This window comes from Lactuca saligna, chromosome 5 (genome assembly GCF_052625555.1).
Source record: "Lactuca saligna cultivar CGN05327 chromosome 5, ASM5262555v1, whole genome shotgun sequence".
In the NCBI taxonomy this organism is placed as follows: domain Eukaryota; kingdom Viridiplantae; phylum Streptophyta; class Magnoliopsida; order Asterales; family Asteraceae; genus Lactuca; species Lactuca saligna.
The window spans coordinates 256,585,605-256,608,662 of record NC_136421.1 but is presented as its reverse complement, the minus strand read 5'-3'; positions in this window follow the sequence as shown (position 1 = coordinate 256,608,662).

The window sequence follows — 23,058 nt, the reverse complement described above, 5'->3', positions numbered from 1 at the left end:
GAAACATATCTAGAAGAAGGAACAATCGTGAGGAGTAGAAGGTGGGTTTTGAAGAAGATTTTATATCTTCTGGGTATTAAAACGAAGAGAGAGAGAGAGAGAGAGAGAGAGAGAGAGAGAGAGAGAGAGAGAGAGAGAAAAGGGGGTATTTTATTTTTCTTTTATTTTTAATTATTTTTAATTGTTGTAATAAAAGCAAAATGAAAAATTAAATAGTAAGGGGCAAAATCATCTTTACAAAAAAGTTTAAAGCAAATCGGACCAAACTCGCAACAAAATGAAAAGTTTGGACCTCTGGTGCTAGTCCAAACTTTTTTGGACCAAAGTGGCAATTTTCAGCTAACCACAGGGACCATTTGTGCAGTTTTGTCTACATTATATATATAAACTCTTTCTAATAAATACTTTACATATTTATTACCTTACACATTAAATGTGGAATTTTAATTTAATAAAATAAAAAATACAATAAAATGACAAGTGGAAAATAAAAATTTTAAAATTTCTAGAAAATACTATGTATCAAAATGAATGAGAAGAAGACATGTAGCAAAAAAATTTCATTTATTATAGGAGATTTGATAAATTAATATATATATATACACACACACACACGATTACATAATATAATTTTATATATAACATGGTGTTGTATATTAATTATTACATTTAAATTATAACGAGTAAACAAAAAAAATATAAACACAAAATGAGAGATTAAATTAACAACTGAATCTTCCACTTCATTATGGTGGAGATGAATATTATCACTCCATATTTGGAATAATACTATTTATTTTCATCAAAATAAATGAGATTAAAAAGGAATGGAAAAAGAAATGAAGTGAAAATAGGTTTAAATGTGTGTTGAAAATGCTCTTAACATTTATTTTTAGACAAATATGAAGGATATTATACGCAATAAAAAGTAATCATTGGAATCTAATTTTTTTTAGAGAAATTGATTTATCAAGATAATTATCTTTTAGTTTTGCTTACATCTGGATAACTTCATTATTTTTGTATATATCTAAGTGACGAACTTATTGAAAATGTTCACATATAATCATTATATCCGGTTGTAACTTGTTACAACCAATCATAACGGTCATATATGAATACTTACAAAAAGTTCGTTACGTAGATGTATAAAAAAATTATCCATGTATAAAAAAACAAAAAGGTAATTGATAAGTCATTTTTTTTTAATGAAAACACAACACATACTAAACGTGAAAAACTAATATACCATAAGGAACAACTTTGTGATTTATCTTGGAAAAAATGGCATGACCATCTTTTATCTCCATAATACCATTTTTACAAAAAAAAAAAAAAAAGGTGTAAAATTTATCTCCACCCTAACACCACTTTTATACAAAAAAGAATAACCAAAATACATTTTTTTCTAACAACTTATTTAGATGTATAAAAATACCCCTTCTACTTATTAGCTTTTATAAAACTACTAGTATTTTTTGCTACAAAAGAACTTTAGAAATTATATAATTAAATAAATAATTTGTATATGATAAATTGGAACTAATTTTTATATTGTTAAAACAAACATTTTAGTAAATAAATAAAGTTACATGACCCATTTAAATAGATCTACGTATATATGTTATAAAATATCTTTTCATAAATGATCAATTAATGTATGTATATAACATCAAACTTGAAAGACTAAAACTGGTATGTGAAACTTTGACACAAAGAATGTTGTTAGTGAATATAGTGATACTTCCATCATTGGAGAAATACTACTTATACCTTAATTGTGAGAAATTTTTGTTTACATTATTTATTTATTTATTTTGCAAATTGGCAACCATGTCCTGTAATGTTCATTAGGAGCGCTTATAATTCTGTAACAATCCACAAGCTGAGAACAATAAAAAAAATATATGAAATGGCATTCAGATCTTCAGAAGTGTTTTACAATACAATCAACAGCATGCTTAATATTATAGCCAAGTCAAGTTTTTGGAAACTTTGAAGTTATGTGCTATTCCAACACAATAGACACGCCCTTCTTTACTACAAATAATCAACCTTCAAACGTTTTTATTCACATCAAACATTCAAACTCTTCTCAAAAACCCACAAAATTTAATAAATTCTCATCCTAGAAATTAAGAAATCGAACAATGACAGTCATATTTGTAGTTTTTGTGTCGTTCGGTTGTGTTTTCTTTCTAGCACTCACCTTATTTGCTTTATGTTGCATCATAAAAAAGTTTAAATGCAGCAAGATGGCTGAAAAAAGTGAAATGGTGCATATCGATGAGCATTTGAAGGTAAGCGAGAATGTTGTGCAAGGTCGGAATGGCATGAAGGCAGTTGCAATTACCATTGATGATGATTTACATGTTGATGAAGAAGAAGAGTATAGGAAGAAAGAGAAGCTTGGAAAACAACACCATTAAGGAGCTTGTGATGACATTCATGACCAGACTGTACATCTAAAGCTTTAAATTTGAATTTGATGGTGTAAATAAAGTTGTGGAATTTAATATATTATACGTAAGGTGATTGGTTTCTTATTTTATTTAACTTTGTAACATTTATTTTGTTACAAAAGAAAATAATTAAAAATGTTGCAAAAAGAATATTCATTTTCTAACAAGAGTACTCTCAAAACTTTTTCATGCAAGATCTTGGTATGGGGTTTTACACTCTTGTATTACTTCTAAATGGGGCAGCATATACAAGACTTTATATTCATGCGCAAAATAATGATTATGGAAATACGAAGGAAGGTTATGATTGATGCTGAATAAAAAGAGGATACAATGGTCATCGTTAATATTCCAAATCACTTTCTTCCAAGTCACTTTCTTGATTAGCCATGGGGACATAGAATACATTTATATACACTAATAGAAGGATAGCAAACCAAATGGCCTAGACTAATGCTAACATTAAATGGGCTAAGTACAATATATACAATGTATGATATATATACTAATACCCCTACAGTTTAAAGGTAGTAAGGAACATGAATGTTTAAACTAGATCGAAAATCCGTGAAAGGAGAGGTGGGACGGCCTTTGGTGAATATGTCGACGTATTGAGCAGATGATGACACGTGTAGAACATGAACGTGTCCCCTGACAACTTAGTCACAAATAAAATGAATGCCGATCTCTATGTGTTTGGTTCGCTGGTGCTTGATAGGATTTATAGACATATACACTTCACTGATGTTGTCGCAGTAGACTATGGTTACTTTGTTTGTTGGGCAACACAATTCACAAAGAAGATTTCAGATCCTGCTAGTTTTGGCGATTGTGTTGGCTACACCACGATATTCGGCTTTGGCATTGGAGCGCGAGACAAGGTTTGAGTTTTCAAACATTGTCCGTGCAAATCCTAGTACTTACAATTGGTTTTAGAGTCTAAGTAGTTGTCCTCTGAGTCCATAAGAACAAATTTATAGTTGGTTAGTGATTACATTGGTATCTCAATCATTTATATGTCTAAGATAAAAATTATTCTATATACCACTTTAGCTCTAATATCTTAACATCAATGCTTCTAATAAATCTCAACAAACATATTCAATTCAAATAACAAATAGCGTGGGTTCCTTATCATGTGCCCCATTGCTAGTTGTCGAAGAGTATTATCACCGGAAAATTAGAATGTAGTGATTTTTGTTTGGCAATGAAAAAAGTGAAGAAATTTGGAGGTCAGTGAAAGAAGGTCCGTATGTTCCAATCAGGTAAGTGGTTAAAGATGTTGTTACCACTATCATGGGTCAAGAAGAGCTCTGACCAACACGTCTAACTACTAATGATCTTGAGAAACTCCATGCAGATCATATTGCTTTCTATAAAATGGTATTTGGTGATCCACCACCTCTCTTGGAGCACATTAAGTTGTGCAAATATGTTAAAGAGATTTGGGATATACTACAATATTTGTTTGAAGGATCAGAAAATATGAAAGATAAGCGACAACGTCTATAGTGAATGACTTCGACACTTTCACTACCAAACCTGGTGAATATGTTGCCTCTACATCAAATCTATACATAATTGTTTTGAACAACATGAATCCACATGGTGTTGTTCGCACTACGCTTGAGTACAACTTGGAGTTTATCAACAGTCTCGGAAAAGAATGGGGAAATGTCAAATTCTACCTTCAGACACACCCTTTCTTGTCTTAGAAATTCTTTCCATATAAATACATTTTTTTTGAAAACTTTAAGGATCCTCAGTTTGAGTTCAGACATACCCGAAAGTATGTCCGAATCCCTCAAACCAAGGCTCTGATACCAACTTGTAATGACCCAAAAATCAAGGGTAAAAATTTCATTTTTAATATAGGAAAAACATAGATATCATTTATTCCAAACATTCCAAAACATCGCTAATTAAAACATTTATCAGAGTTCATTCCAAAATCATCCATTGCGAAAAACATGGGTGTGTGCGCCGCGATTGAGCCAAACCCTTTCTTTCCAAACCAATGATACCTGAAACCATAAACAAAACTGTAAGCATGAAGGTTAGTGAGTTCCCTACCCCACACAATCCACATAACCACATAATCCATATCAGCTATAACAACTACATAAACCATATCAATCACATAAGCAATATAAGCCATGAAAAGGATGCCGTGGAAACCCTGCAGGGTCTTACACACATAATCACATAAACCGTATCCACTACACAAGTTATGCATATAACATATAGGGATGCCCTGGAACCCCTCTAGGATCTTACTTCGGGTGCCCTGGAAACCCTTTAGGGTCTTAGCCCACTGTCATGGGAACCCCCACATGGTCTTCACTAACCACCAATCAAACCATACATACAAACATATGAGCTAAATATTTAAACATATAAGGATGCCCTGGAAACCCTTTAGGGTCTTACAGCGGGTGCCATGGGAACCCCTACATGGTCTTAGCACAATGCCATGGGAACCCCCACATGTTCTTAACTAAGGATGCCATGGAAACCCTCCAATGTCTTAAATCCTAATGCTTCGGGAACCCGTCGAGGTCTTTACCTAGGATGTTGTGGAAACCCTCCAAGGTCTTACACCTAGGTGCCCCGGGAACCCCCCGAGGTCTTCCATGTAATTATCACAAAGACAACTAGCATATCAAATATCACATAATCAATTAGCATACATCACACAATCAATTAGCATACATCATAAACTAATTGCCATGGGAACTCCCGTATGGTCTTCACATAAATACATAATGTATCGATAGTACATTCACAATAATCATCACAACTAAATAAATGGGCCGGCCTTGGTACCTTAGACCCATTGGTATGTTGAGGAGACTCACCTCGCACTGATGAAGTCCCACGGATAAAACTTTAGTTGCTGGTTGATAGATTCCAGAACTGTCAATCATCAAAACGACACGCAATTAATAATTGGGTCCCAATACATAACCATAAATCTTCATTTGGGGTAAATGGATCATTTTACCCCTATCCTAGCTTGGTTCAAAAACCAATGCCCAAACTCACACTCTGAAGGCCTAAAAGCCTAATAATCAACCAAGGCCTAACATATGACCCAATTTTCCAAATTGGGCCCAAACCCTTACATGGGCTTATCTTAAGGCCCAACCATTTATTCTAGTCCAAACACTTGGCATTCTGATGGCCCTAGCATTCTGATGGCCCAATAGCTCATAATCATCAAGGCCTAATTATGGCCAACTTATAGCCTAATTTTACAAATTGGGCCCAAGCCTTTCCAATGGGCCTTATCCTAAAGCCCAATAATTTCTTAGTCCATAAAAATGTTCCCTATTGGCCCACAAAGGCCCACAACAACTCAGTCCAAGAAATGGCCCAACATGAACCTAAACCCAATTAGGGGTTTTCACATAAAGTGATGATTAGGGTTAAGTGTTCCTTCTTAACCCATGAAGGACTTAATCGATTAAGAAATTAATCCATTAAGTCCATCACTCCAGTAGTCCAAACATACAATGTGGTCGGGTGTAATTCAAAAATTCCAAATCCAATTGTCCAAACACGGGTACTGACAAATCCAAAACTAACATATCCAAACTTAGGGTATCTAAACACTAATTAGGGTTTCCAACCCAATAGCATTCCAATTAGTCCATTTGTGAAGTTTTGGGTCAAATTAGGGTTTCACTAGGTCAATTAGGGTTAGCTAAGTCAGGCACCACCCACTACTACCTCGACTAGTGGTGGTCAACGACGGCTCACGGCGGCGGCCACCACCTTATGGTGGTGGTTGTGATTCTAGTCCATATCATGTCTAAGCATCCAATCATACAAAAATGCACACCGCCACCAACACGGCGACTGGTGGCAGCAGAAAGTGGCAACCACCACCTCACGATGGTGGTGGTGGGTTCTTTTCATTGATTAATCCATCCAAAGCAATACATACACATTACACTCATAAAATACACTCACACACACCAATACACGTACACAACCACCACCACATGGCGGCTGGTGGTGGTAGAACAGAAAAAGATGGTGGTAGTCACCATGATTGGCAGCCATGGTGGTTTTCCATTGTTTCCAGCCGATGAGCACACCCATAAATGCATGAGACTTGTAGCAACAACACACTAACACAAGTAGAATACAAGAAACACAACCGACATGGCTGCCCAAGAGGTGGCAGCGGCGAGCGGAGCGAAAACAACATCGCACCACAACTTGTTCGAAGCGGCGACGTTAGTAGGGCCTAGCGACACCGGCAACATGGATGAAGGCAGAAAAGACGAAAAAGAAGAAGAAGGAGCGTCCGAGAACGCCATCAACACTGCCTTGACGTCGTCTCCGGCAGCGTTGGCGTCGCTCAAGGTGGTTCTTTCGTCTGTGCGTGACGTCACCGACAGCAAGGCCACGATGGCATCTCAATGGTGAGGCAACAAGAAACGGTCGTTTAGAACTTCTTTTGCCGGAAAACAAGAGGGAAGCGAGTGGTGACGTCGACTATCGGTTAGGAGATATAAGGTGGCAGCTGGAGGGGTTACATTAGGGTTAGGGTTTAGCAAGGATGGGTCTTAAATGGGTAGAAAATACCACCGAGTTCAAGTCCCGCATTCTTTTCAAAGTGGTGCTATTTTATCCAATTTTGGCCCTTCCCCATCAAATCTTTTTCAAAACAACTCCCATATTTACCATTCAGCCCCTCACTTCAAAATCTTTCTCAATTTAAATCCAAAATTTACCCTTTAGCCCATGCCTCCAAGAATCCTTTCATAATAAGTCCAATATTTTACCAAACATCCCCTGTGTTCTAAAAATCTTACAAAATAAATCCCAAAATTACACTTTAACCCCCGAATAATCTAAATTATAACATTTGGCTCCCCAAAACAATACCCCACTAAATATTATGGATTTTAGGGCTACTATTCATTCATCGATTTTATCTATTTATTTTATTTAATAAATGAGATGTTACATAACTTAAGGTTTGACATAGTGAGTCCTTGTCTATCACATTTTTAATTAACTTTCCTCATCCATTCAACATTAGTGAGTCAACCCTTGGTCAAACATACTTTTCCAAATTGACACTTTTGGTTCCTTAACTTTGAAATGTTAACAATTCAACCTTTAACTTTCTAAGCTTCATATCGACTAATGATATGATTATCATTTAAATGACTTAGTGATTTAAATCATCATTTATTTAATTACTTAATTAATTTAAGAACCTAGTCTTAAATAGGATATTATAACCTATGTTTTTACAATGCCTGCAAAACGGCGTATCCTTTCTAGAGTTCTTGTAATTTTGAATAAATGTAGGCGTATTGTTGCTAGCACTAGAAACTTGAGTACTGAAAGCAAGAGTAGATGTTTGAGTACCACCAACATTGCATTGTCGTTCTTCCTAGATAATCAATGAAAATATATTGTTAACAGATGGAATAGGATCCATGAGTAAATATTTACCTTTAACTTGTGCATAGCTTGAATTCAACCCTATCAGGAAGCTCATCACATACTAAATTTCCTTTGCTTCTCTACATGTATGTTTTCAAAAAAATACAATTGTTGTTGTAGTTTGCTAACTCCCCAAAGTGTTTTCATCATTGTGAAGTAAGTACTGATTTAACCGGTTCCTTGAGTCGAATTCATCAAATCTTTCTTGGGTTGGAAAATTCTTGGTCTATTTGATTGTTGAAATCTATCTTTCAGTTCTTTCCACATTTCAACAATAGTAGAAAGATAAATGATGCTAGAAGATATATCCATAGACATTGAATTGAGAATCCATGAAATAACAACATTTTTATTGTGTGACCAAGATCTATAAGTTGGATCAGTGTCAATTGGTTGCGTAATTGTTGATCCTTTAATAAAATCCAATTTGATTTTCATTGAAAGAGAAATTTACATCGATGTACTCCAAGTTGCATAGTTGAGTCAACAGATCCAAAATTTTCAACATGAGTATCTAGAGCAAAAAATAAATGAAAAATGATAATTGAATTCAACTTTAATCAATGTATCAAGAACCGATGACGATCGAAGCAAAGATTCTCTACGAACAAAAGAAAAAGAGAGTAATGCTCTAGTACCATATTAACTTGTAAGAAATGAAGATGAAGAAAGATGAAATGCTTTCATTACTTGTAATAGAATGTAATTAGACTATATATACATACAAGTGTAGTCTACGCCATACTTGCTGACCTACACTGATTCCGCTATCAACAAATTGTAACTATCATAACAAAATGCTAATAACTTATTTAATGGTAATTTACTGAAATAGCCCCAATAGGTTCACCTCTCCAACTGACCGACAATTGGAACGACAAAATGGTGTGAAGCTACATTAACAAACAAAAATTGGTGTTTTACCATTCATGGTCGACAATTGAGAAAATAATATTATATTGCTTATATTTTCTCCACAAGCTATAAAATTGCAACACAGTGTGGAAAATAGGCTCTTCACCTTCGCCGGAAAATTTATTTTTCAGCCCTCGCCGGACAAATAAAAGACCTCAACCTTCATATTAAGGACCAATGATAATTAAATCTATATGATTTAATTTATCATCTTTATATTATTATTTTAGTAAATACAATTGTAAATTATGCAGTCAAAACTTACCTAGTTTATCTCCTTCTCATCTGTATACATCGGCTATATAGCCTTCCCCTATACGTTGATTTTTATAAATGAACATATACTTTTACAGCAACCCTAAATACTTTATATGGTATTAGAGCCCCAGTTACTCTAAAGAGTCGATCCTATATCTATCTTTTCTTCTTTCTTTCCTCGTTAGTCACAATGACAAAGGCCACAATCCAAGTCACAGCAACGACCCATTTTCCGATCAAACTTACCGCTAATAACTTTCCAATTTGGCGTCGTCAAGTTGAATCCACCCTAATAGGGCTTGAACTTGACACTTTCATTACTGGTGATCAACAACCCTCAGGCGATTTCTAGATGATAAAGACGGATCCAAACCAAACCCAAAGTATCTTTCCTGGTACCGCCAAGATCAAACTATTATTAATGCGATCCTTGGCTGCTGTTCTGATTCCATTCAACCCTTGATCTCGTCCGCCACTACTTCACGAGAGGCTTGAGATTGTCTAAAATCTAGCTTTGCCAGTGCTTCTCGATCTCGTGTTATCTCTATCAAGTTCTAACTTGTCAAAAACCCAAACGGTACTCGCTTAATAGCTGAATATCTCCAAGACATGCGTGCTATCGCTGACGATCTTGCACTTGCACAAATCCCTATCTCTGAAGAAGACTTTCTTTCTCATATTTTATCCCAACTCGGTGATGAATATGGAAACATTATTTCTGCCATTAAAGTATGTGAAACAGCCCTCTCCCACTCATAATTATTCGATAAATTGAGTGATTTTGAACTTGCCCTCAAGGAGAACACAACCTCCTCTGATCTGGTCATCACCACAGTTGAGTACACCAGTCGACAACCGAATCGGTTACAAGGAAAATCTGATGGTTCCTACTCTTAATGTTCCTCTACCAATCGTCATTCAAGCCAGCAACACAACTTCACTAATTGACATAAACGGTCTTCTTCAAATTCAGGAAGTAATCGAAATCACAAGCCCAACACTTTCTGTCAATACTGCAATATCCTAGGACACATCACTCGTGACTGCCGGAAGTTATCTCGTTCCCTGCGGGAAAAAAATGTTACTTTCAACAATAATCAGTCATCTACTCCAATTGCCAATGTCACCATGTCAGGTTCCTCTTCGGTGTCTCCATCTTGGATGTTTGATAGTGGAGCCTCTAATCATGTCACAGGCAGTGTTGTAAAACTTGTCGAGTCAGCCGATTACTCCTCCGAGTACTCGCTACTCGGTCCCTTACCAAGGCGAGTTGAAAAACCCCGAGTACTCCCCGATCGACCCCTTACTGAACTGAGCAATGTTGTAAAACCTAGTCAACTCGATGATTAATATGTATAATATAATTAATGATTTATTATTTAACACACTCACATCAGATTATTACTACATATATATCTTAAATTTTCAGTAATTATTCATGTAGTGAGACCATTATGTGTTTTTCAGTTTTTGTGTATTCACATGTATCTAATTTTGTTATATATTTCTACTCGGTAGTCGGCCGAGCAGGTACCGAGTAACGAGTTCTACAACCATGGTCACAGGTGACCACTCCACTCTTCACCGTGTTTCTGACTATGGTGGACCAGATGAAGTAGTTCTCGAGAGTGGTAACACCTTGCAAATCTTTCATGTTGGATCTAAATGTATTCACACACCACTTAAAACTTTACAATTACCTAATGTGTTATGTCTTCCACAATTGAAAAAGAATCTTATTTCTATGGCAAAGTTATGCAAGATTAACCGAGTTTTTGTTGAATTTTTTTCACGTTTCTTTATTGTGAAGGATCTTCGCACGGGGACGCTTCTCATGCGGAAGGAGAACCATGAAGACGTCTACTATGCCAACCTACGACCTCGTCTGCAACTGAACTTTACCATTAAAGCATCCCCAATTCAATGGCATCATACCTTAAGTCATCCATCCATAAAAGTTTTCAAGTGTATGCTTTCTAAATTAGGACTTAGCTCTAAAGTGTCTGATATGCAATGTTCATCTTGTTTAGTTAATAAAAGTCATAAACTACCTTTTGGCTTTAATTCATTTGTTGTCTCAAAACCATTGCAATTACTTTACTCTGATGTGTGGGGCCCGGTTCAATATTGTCACACCCCCAAACCGAATTGGCGGAAACATTCTGGGGCGGAGGACGTCATGTAGAGTATCATAACAATGCATAATAGTAAACAAGCAACAACATCATCCATTGCATTAATAGTATAATTCAATACAAGTGTGTTCTGTGCAATAATAATAACACACCAAAAATGAATAACGAAAATAAAGATGAGTCTTGAAAGTGCTCCGTCTTCCCCAAAACCTAGTCATCGGTACCTGTCTACTTGTGACCTGATAATACAAGTTATTTTGAAAGAGAGGATTAACGTTTAAGCTGGTGAGTTCATAAGTATTTACGTGTCATTTGATGTATAAGTTTGATAAAAGTTTTTGTTGTAAATGTTTGTAAGTGTTTGTATCTCCTACAAAATCCTATATTTTCTACTAGAAATGTAGCCTTCTACCAAGGCCTGAATGCTCTGTATGTTGTTTGTTTGTAAAAGTGTGTGTTTTTCCCAAGTATGACTATCATTACCAAAATATAGTTTACATTTCCATTTATGTGAGAAGATCACAAAGTGAATGCCATGGGAAAATAATGATGTACTGTAGTATTATATGTAATAACTACTATTGTACTAACTACCTTAAACCAATTGTTAATCAAGGTATAATGTGATATGATTGTAACCATGATTGATCGACTAGTAAAACACGACGTTTGAAGACGTCGAAATGGTATGACATTCGTCACCCGTAGACTTGCAGGTTCCACTGTAGCTAGCAGCAAGGTGTAGGATGGTCAGTCCAGTATAGATCTATACACAAATTCACGCTCTCCCTCCAGGAGACTCTGGTTACAAAATGTGACACAACAACAGATTTCCATGCCATAAAGTAGTGGTTCACATTAATGTTATAGTATTCTTGTATTTGTATAGTATGCTCTTTCTGTTCTAGTGTAATGTGTTTTCTCTTTGTATAGTAGTGTATAGTATGTTCCTCCTTTTTTCTCATTATAGTATGTTCTTTTTGTTTCTTGTTATAGTATGTTTGAAATGACTCAAGTATGAAATGACTCTTGTATGTTTCATTATACTAGAAATAGTGAGTAGTAGACCTCTAAACTATACCTATTATAGTTTACTAGTAATGTTATTTGAATGACTGAGTATGTTTGTATACCTTTGCTACCCAAAGGTGTTGAACTAAAGTAAGAAATTTTATATCTATTCACATATACATAATATATAACTAAGATTTAAACGACCCTCGAATAAACAACTGATACCTTAAGTCCACAACCAAACAAGGAACATGAAATAAAGCGAGTTATCAGTCCTAAGTCCTTTCAACCTTATTTATATAACTATATCTGGATAGACATGATTTTCACAATATATAAGTTTAAAAGAGTTTGATAAAGAGTTTAGAATATAAAAGAGTTTGATAAAATGTTTTAGCATATAAAAGAGTTTGATAAAATGTTTAAAAGTAGTTTGCTTGATAACACAATTTTGAAGTATAAGAAATCCATTTGTTTGATAGTCATTAATCACATGTGATTGATATAATAACTATAATGTTTCAACTTGTATATCCCCCATAAAAGCATTTAAAATCATTTGAAAAGGTAAGTTAGGGGTATGAACTCACATGCAGTGAGTGATTCGAATGAAAGATCGATAAAGGATGCTGAGTGTCAAGTGAAATCTTGAGCATAAACGGATCCTCAGTAAGCATATAATGACACATATATGTATATAATTAGTGTATATACAACTAATCATGTAAGGAAACCACCCTAGGGACTAGGAAACACTTAGATTGAAGCGTTACAATCACATATGATTGCATCAAAGGGGTTTATGGCTACACTAAGGTGTGTACGGCCAAGATGTGTATGGCCAATGTGGTATACGGCCATTGAGTGTACGGTCATGGAGTGTATGGCTGTACACTCATAGAAGAACCATGCAAAAAGGGTGTTTATGGCCCTATCTATAATCCATTAAGTGTGCATGATCCTATGTTGGGACATAAAGTGAGTTTAAGGCCAAAACATGCACTAAACAAGGGTTTATGACCATATGAGGAGTGTACGGCCATACACCCTTAATGTTCTTGCATTAGATGATGATTCAAGGCTAGGAATCAAGTGTTTATCAAGCTTAACTATAAGGTAGAAGAGGTACTCACACTTTTGAGGGTTCTTATGGAGTTTACGGCCCAAGAACAAGTGGGTGTTCTTGGTGAAAGTGATGAAGACTTGTAGATCTAACCAAAAGAGATAATTTCATGGATGAAATCATGGATCTACACTAGATAAAGCAATGTATCAACTAATCAATGGAAGGAATACTTACATTTTTGAAGGTAAAGGTGAAAAGCTTGATGATAGTTGAGAGAGTATTGACTTGGATGTGTGAAAAGTGAAGGAAAAAGAAGGATTGGCTTATATATGGGCTTGAGTTCACGGCCACTTTGAGTGTACAGCCGTATACTCCTCTTGAAGGAGTATTTGGCTCAAATGAAATACAAAGAACATAAGTTAACTCATCCTTAAATCCAAAACTTGAATGTACTTGGCTTAGAACACTCAAAAAGACCCTAAACAATGCTAAAAGATAGCTGGAGTGAGTCTGACTTTGATTGAATTCAATGGCTGTACAAGATAGAAATTTCGGGTTGTCACAAATACTCCATTGATAAATTTACCTACTATGTGATTTTTGTGGATTATCTCACCAAATATGTATGGTTTTATCTTATGAAAAAGAAATCTGAAGTTGCCACCATTTTTCCTCCATTCAAACTTTTGGTTGAGAAATTCTTTCAAACACCCATTGTATCCATCTTTACTGACAATGGTGGTGAATACATCAGTATATCACCCTTTGTCAATACTCATCGCATCTCTCATTATACAACCCCACCTCAAACACCTGAACAAAACTGTGTCGATGAACAGTGACACATACATATAGTCGAAATAGGCTTTGCCCTCATCCACTAAGCCAAACTTCCTTTAACCTTGTGGTCACATGCATTTGAGACAATGGTCTATTTAATTAACCAACTTCTCACACCGATCCTCCATAATCAAACCCCATACCAGCATCTATTTGGTCAATCCCTGGTTGCGTCCCTATACTGTCTCCAAATTACAACCATGATCTACTCCCTGTCTCTTTCTTGGTTATTCAATCTCTAAATCTGCATATAAATGCTATGACCACCTCACCCACTGGTTATATTACTCACGACATGTCCATTTTATTGAGAATCAATTCCCCTCTCTATCTACATCCGATGATCACTTACCTACACCTGACACATTTCTCACATCAGCACAACCACCTCCTTCATCCTCCTATACTCCTCTAGCACCTGCACCTGATACAAATCTTACCCCTCCTATCACCTCCACCACCAACACCTCCTCAACAACGACCATCGAAAATACCAACCCCATCTCTGATCCTTCACCTACACAACAACCCTCCATACCACATCGTCCCTCTACATCCCACCCCTTGTCTACTCCAGGCGTACTAATAGGAACTCATCCCTACCATCTCCTACTATTGTTGGACAATTGTCCTCACCTCCTTCCCCTCCATTACCAACCTCAGAACCTTTCACCCCAATCATCTCACCTGATACAACCCCTGATACCCCCTCTGATAATACTGCTATACCAACATCACCTCCCCATACTGTGCACCCACGCAAGAAAAATCCAAAATATTTCAACCCATCATTCATCAATGCTGCAACACTTCATCCAATTCCCAACGCCATTGAACCTCATACACACAACCAAGCTCTCAAAGACCCTAACTGGCGTCATGCCATGGTTCAAGAATTTAATGCCCTTATGCAAAATGGCACTTAGGAATTAGTACCGCGTGGCAATCACAATCCGATTGGTTGTAAATAGGTCTTTTGAGTCAAACGCAAACCCGATGGCACAATCTCAAAATATAAAGCCCGTTTAGTTGCCAAAGGCTTTCTCCAACAACACATGAAGGATTACTTCGACACCTTCAGCCTCGTAGCCAAACCAGATACAATTTGTGTCATCATATCCCCAACTCTCTCTCACAACTGGACCCTCCATCAACTAGACCGGAACAATGTGTTTCTACACGGTACACTCCATAAAGAAGTCTATATGACTTAACCTCCAGTTTACTGTGACATCCCCAAAATCACGGCCAGAAAAGACCGATTTTCATTTATGCTTTTAAAATAATTTCAGAGTAAATCCTTTTGATTTGAAAGGTTTGTGGAATTTGTTCCCAAAAAACAAAACATGATAAGACAATGTTTACCAAAGCATTTCATAAAAGAAATGTATTTTCATTATATAATCAAAACTCGGGGTGTCATGTTCCGATACAGACCATTAAACATAAACAATAACATTACAAGTCATTCAACAAATATATACATATACAGACTTGTAAACAAAACAACTTGATGGTTCATCCATCTTACGCCCTTGCGCCATTTCCTGTAATACAAATAAAACTGAGTGGGTCAGGCTTGGGAGCCTGGTGAGCATATAGGGTTTGCAACCCACAATAAATAAATTATATTTAATTTCACCAACCAATCACTATCCCGATTACCCATTCCCGTTATCCTCACTTTACGTCCCTAAAACAACATCTATCTCAAGGGACCTAATCTAAGATTTTCATCGGGACGGACATTACTGCTAAGGGGTTTCCTCAACAATAGATATCCTAAAGGCAACCATGAGGGGGATAGAGTACACCGGTGAACACATCGTTCACAACACTTACAGGTTATGAACCTGCTAGCGTTCCACGAGACTGTCTAGAAGGAGTCTGTGGTCGTTATCTATACTCCGCTGAATAACTAGGTCAACAACAACAACAACATCGAGGCCTCTCATCTGTTTATTACACACCAACTATCTACCCATGTTCTACCCAACATATTAGTAGATAAACGTATATATTTTTATACATAGTTTAAAACCTGTATATCATTTTCATTCGATATATATTCCACATAACAGATGAGGCACACCCACATAACACGTATTTCATAGAAAACAAATCAGATCCATGAGATAGAAGAAAGTGAATATACATTTACACACATAACAACAAAATATACACATAACACGTATTTCGTATAAAATACTTCATAATTATGCGTTAGAAGAAAGTAACTACACACTCACTTGATCAGAAGATGATCGGACAACACTACGGCTCGTAGGAGTAGTATTTCTCAGCAGATCTGGAAGATCTCTACAAAAATTGAACTTCTCGCGGGCAGAGCTTCGGCTCGGAAACCGCACTTCTCGGGATCTTCGGGATCTCGGGACTTGCTTCGGGACTCGGGAATATTACCGGGGCTTCGGGGGTAAAAACGCAGAGCTTCGGTACGAAACGGAGGAGAAATGAGCAATTATGCCCGGACCCCTCGCATCCTATTTATAGGAGGCTGGAACCTCCTCGTACGCGGGGCGTACGCCTGTACGCGGGGCGTACAGGGCTCCGAAGTCGTCACTGCATGTGTCAACCAAAGTGTCGACACTTCTTGCTGTACGCGGGGCGTACTCCGGATGAGTCCGGTGACTCGTCTTCGGATAAGGCCATATTTTATAATTAAATTTAATTATTAATTATTTAATAAACTTCGAAAAATTCATATCTCCTTCATACGAACTCCGTTTTCGACGTTCTTTATATCCACGTGAAGGTGAGACCACGCTCTACAACTTTCGTTTAGACTCCGTCGGCTAATTTTGACTTTATTTTTATTATTTAATTTTAATAGGTCGGGATAGAAAATTTCGTTATAAATTCATAACTTCTTCGTTTGACGTCCGTTCTCGCCTAACTTTTTATCGCTTTGATACTAACAACGATATCTTCGATTCTCATTTAGATCACTAAGGCTAAATATCACTCTAACGTAAATTTCACTTTTCACGTTAATCAGCATTGCCGGTTCTGTCGCGAAAATTCGACAGGTCATAACTTCCTCGTTATAACTCGGATTTTGGCATTCTTTATATCTTCGGAAACCTTGTTTCAACTACTACAACATTATCTAAATATATCAAGTTTATTTTACACTTAAAGTGTGATGCTTATTTTTATTCTTAATTAATCAAACCACATAATTAAGCAATTAATCACAAAACACATAATACTTAAATAATACACTTCTATTATTTCAAAACGGGTTACAAAGGTTAACCTGGACTATCACATTGCTAAAAATGGCAAGCCCAGAAACACATGCGTTACAATTTTCCCCACCTTAGAATGATTCTGTCTCCGGAATCACACCTCAACAAACAAATGCGGATAGCGACCCATCATGTCACTCTCTGTCTCCCAGGTGAGATTCGGCCCATTCGTGTGTTTCCATCGGACAAGCACTAACTCGACCATCTTGCGTCGCAACTTCTTAGTCTTTCGGTCAACAATTGCCTCTGGTTCTTCAATCAACCTTTTGTTCTCATCGATTCTCAACTCCGAAAGTGGAATCATGTCGGGAACTTCCCCCGTGAACTTTCGTAAATAACACACATGAAAAGTGTCATGAATTCCATTCAGTTCTTCTGGTAGTTCGAGCTCGTATGCTTGGTTCCCAATCTTCTGAAGAACTTTAAACGATCCAATAAACCATGGACTCAACTTTCCCCTTTTACCAAATCTTATAAGTCCCTTCCACGGCGAGACTTTAAGCAAAACCGAATCCCCAACTTCAAAAGTCATCGGTCTTCGCTTTTTGTCAGCATAACTCTTTTGACGATCTTGAGCTGCTAACATTCTTTCCCTAATTATTTTCAACTTTTCAGCAGTTTGATGAACCATCTCCGATCCGATAAACTGCTTTTCCCCAGCCTCAAGCCAATAAGACGGCGTACGACACTTTTGTCCATACAAAGCTTGGTAAGGTGCCACCTTAATGCTCGAGTGAAAACTATTGTTATAGGAAAATTCTACCAATGGTAACTGTTCATCCCAATTACCTAGGAATTCCAAGGTACATGCTCTCAGCATATCTTCAAGTGTTTGTATCGTTCTTTCACTCTGACCATCAGTCTGCGGATGGTAAGCTGTACTTAAACATAACTTGGTACCCATTTCCTCTTGTAGACATTTCCAAAACCTTGAGGTGAAACGGCTATCACGATCCAACACAATTGTTAGCAGAACATCGTGAAGTCTCACAATTTCCTTCACATAAGAATTCGCAAGCTTTTCCATAGACCATTTCTCCCTAGCCGCTATGAAATGCGCACTCTTAGTGAATCGATCAACGACCACCCAAATCATGTCGTGACCATTATTTGTTCTGGGCAGTTTAGTGACAAAATCCATAGCAATGTCTTCCCACTTACCCATAGGCACAGGTAAAGGTTCTAAACTCCCATATGGTTTCTGATGTTGTGTCTTGACTCTCGCACAAGTCACACACTCTGCCACATACTTTGCAACATCAAGCTTCATCGTCGGCCACCAGTAGTAGGGTTTCAGGTCCCTATACATTTTAGTGCTACCAGGATGAATCGAGTACATGGTCTTGTGAGCTTCTTCCATAAGAAGATCTCTGACTCCTCCTATCTTAGGTATCCAAATACGATCTTGGAATACCTTCAGTCCATGACCGTTTGTACCAAACACCAATGTTTTGCCCAAACGTTCCTCCTTTCGGTCATTCTTTTCAGAAGCTTCACTTTGAGCTCTCTTTATACTTTCTAAAATAGTCGAGACAACTTCAATTCTTAACGCTCTTGGCCTTTTCCTTTCAAGATTGACTTTCCGAATGAGAGCATCAGCAACAACATTAGCTTTACCGGGATGGTAAAGTATCTCACAGTCGTAGTCCTTGAGTAACTCTAGCCAGCGTCGTTGCCTCATATTTAACTCTTTCTGATTGAAGAGATATTGGAGACTCTTATGATAAGTGAAAAGTTTGCACTTCGTGCCATAGAGGTAATGCCTCCATATTTTCAGAGCGAAAACTACCGCTGCCAACTCCAAATCATGAGTCGGGTAGTTCTTTTCATGCTCTTTCAGTTGTCGAGATGCATATGCTATCACCTTTTCTATTTGGGTCAAAACACAACCCAATCCAACCCAGACGCATCGCTATAAACAGCGAAGTCTTCTACTCCATCGGGTAGAGAAAGTATCGGTGCCTCGCATAGTTTCTTCTTTACCTTCTCGAATGCTTCTTTATGCTTATCACCCCAAGCATAAGTAGCTCCTTTGTGGGTCAAAGCTGTCAACGGACTAGCGATCGAAGAAAAGCCTTGGATAAACCTTCGGTAATATCAGGCTAATCCTAAAAAGCTTCGGATCTCCGTGGGACTTTTCGGTTGTTCCCACTTCATTACAGCTTCAATCTTTGCTGGATCAACCATTATCCCTTCTTGGTTGACCACGTGACCCAAGAATTGGACTTCGCGAATCCAAAAATCACATTTGGAGAACTTAGCATGCAGCTTCTCCTTCTTCAAGACTTCTAACACTTCTCGCAAGTGTATGCCATGCTCCTCCTGGCTTTTTGAGTAAATCAGAATGTCATCTATGAACACTATCACAGATTTATCAAGGAACGGATTACAAACCCTATTCATTAAATCCATGAATGCTGCCGGAGCATTGGTTAGTCCAAACGACATAACCAAGAACTCGTAGTGTCCATATCTAGTTCTGAATGCAGTCTTCTCTATATCCTGCTCTCTTACTTTCAGCTGATGATATCCTGACCTTAGATCGATCTTCGAGAAATAGCTCGAACCTTGTAATTGATCAAATAGGTCATCAATCCTCGGCAACGGATATCTATTCTTTATTGTTGCCTTATTCAGCTCTCGGTAATCAATGCACATTCTCATGCTTCCATCTTTCTTCTTCACGAATTACACCGGAGCTCCCCAGGGTGATGAACTAGGTCTAATGAAACCTTTGTCCAATAACTCCTGAAGTTGCATCATTAGCTCCTTCATCTACGTCGGTGCTAATCGATAAGGTGCTTTTGCAATTGGCGTTGTTCCTGGTAACAAGTCAATATGGAATTCCACTTGTTGATCAGGCGGTAATCCAGGAAGATCTTCGGGAAATACTTCCGGATAATCACACACCACAGGAATACTCTGCATCACCTTCTTCTCCTTCTTAGCATCAATCACGAATGCTAAATATGATGTACATCCCTTGGTCAAACACTTTCTGGCTTTCATTAGGGAAATGATTCCAGAATTCACTCGACGTTTGTCCCATACACCATAAACGAATCTTTTCCAGGCGGGTTTACTTTAACTATCTTCTTATTGCACAATATCTTGACATCATTGGCACTAAGCCAATCCATTCCCAACACGATGTCGAAACCATTAAGTTCTATTGGTAATAATTCTTCGTGGAACTTATTCCCATTAAGGTCGATTAAGATGTTTTTCATACGATGGCTAACAGGTACAAACTTGCCACTAGCAACTTTGACTAATAAAGCATTATCTAGTCTATCAACAGGCAAGGCTAGTTTTCTACCAAATTCATGCGATATAAAGGAGTAGTTGGCTCCAGAATCAAATAAAATTTGGGCAGGCAAATTGTTAACAAGAAAGGTACCTGAAGCGACATCAGCTTCATCTTTAGCAGCTTCCAGTGTCATCTGGAATGCTCTCGCCTTTGGCTTTGGCGGAATGTTGGGTCTAGCTGCCTCTTTCTTCTTCGGGCAGTCCCTCGACATGTGTCCCTCCTCACCACAACCATAACAAACTTTCTTAGTGAGGGTACATTCATTGGCATAGTGACCTGGCTTTCTACACTTGTAGCATGTGGTCACTACCTCACACTTTCCATGATGCTTCTTCTTACATTTGTCGCACCATTTCGCTTCGCCTCCACTTCCCCTCGAACCAGACTTCGAGAACTTGTTTTTCTTATTGGACCCTGAAGTTCCATCGAACTTCCTCTTTTCACCAACTTCTATCCTTTCCAGACCCTTTTCCTTCTGTTGGGCCTCCACATTCTTAGCTGCACGAACAACCGTTTTCAGAGTAGTTGCCATCTTGAATGTCGGGCTAAAGTTGACAGGCAGTCCATTGGCAAACCTCTCAATTTTGGAGAGTTCCGTTGGCACTAGGTACGGAAATAATTTCATTTTCTCAGTGAATGCCATAGCATAGTCGTCTACGCTCATCCTCCCCTTCTTCAAGTTTTGGAACTCATTGTTCAGATCAATCAGATCTATCTCTGAACAATATTGCACCCTTAATTGTTCCAAGAACTCTTCCCATGACATTTTCAAGGCTTCTCCTTATGGCATAGTATCTGCCAACAACTTCCACCAACTTAATACTCCAGTCTTCAGTTGTCTGACTGCAAAGACAGTCTTCTGTTTGTTGCTACAGTCGCAACTTTCAAATACCATCTCCATTTCGGAGATCCAATCCATTATTTCAACAGGCATTGGACTCCCAGAAAGACTTGGCGGTTTGGCGCCTAAGAAATTCTTGTACATTCGCCCATCGCTGTTGTTTCTCCTTTCCGGATTGTTCCTTCGTTCTTCTTGAGTCCCAACTTGACTCATAATGCAACTATTGTTCCCTTCCTCTGATTGCTGGGAATCAATTCAGGTTCCTCAATAGGTATGATAGGTTCGTCCCTATTATTATGCAACATTTGTCGCATCTCCTCCCTTTGTTCGGCTAACATAGCCCGAATCATGGCTTGTACTCCAGCCATGGTGATTTGTTCTGGTGCTGCCGCTACAACAGGTGCTTGCTCAATCACTGGCGGTTGATTCCTGTTTTCATCCGCGTTTCCAACGCCACTCCTTGTTCTCACCATTTTTGATCTACACACCGAATAATTTCACCTTATTACTCCAAACGATTACATGCTAGTTCTAATATCGTATACATACGCGTAGAATCCTAAAAACATAAACCTTCAGATCCGGTTGGCAACAAACCGTAGATCCGAACAAAAAATATCATATATGGCAACATATAACATTTAGCACACAAAAGCATTTTAGGCAACTTTCCTAAAATAAACTAGTGCTCGTGTCTAAAATTTATCAGAGATACATCTCACAATCTCCACTTAGCATCCTAAGTTTAAGTCTAGAAATCCTACAAATTCCTAGTTCGCTTAAACTAATGCTCTGATACCAACTGTGACATCCCCAAAATCACGGCCATAAAAGACCGATTTTCATTTATGCTTTTAAAATAATTTCAGAGTAAATCCTATTGATTTGAAAGGGTTGCAGAATTTGTTCCCAAAAAACAAAACACGATAAAACAATGTTTACCAAAGCATTTCATAAAAGAAATGTATTTTCATTATATAATCAAAACTCGGGGTGTCATGTTCTGATACAGACCATTAAGCATAAACAATAACATTACAAGTCATTCAACAAATATATACATATACAGACTTGTAAACAAAACAACTTGATGGTTCATCCATCTTACGCCCTTGCGCCACTTCCTGTAATACAAATAAAACTGAGTGGGTCAGGCTTAGGAGCCTGGTGAGCATATAGGGTTTTCAACCCACAATAAATAAATTATATTTAATTTCACCAACCAATCACTATCCCGATTACCCATTTCCGTTATCCTCACTTTACGTCCCTAAAACAACATCTATCTCAAGGGACCTAATCTAGGATTTTCATCGGGACGAACATTACTGCTAAGGGGTTTCCTCAACAATAGATATCCTAAAGGCAACCATGAGGGGGATAGAGTACACCGGTGAACAGATCGTTCACAACACCTACAGGTTATGAACCTGCTAGCGTTCCACGAGAAGTCTAGAAGGAGTCTGTGGTCGTTATCTA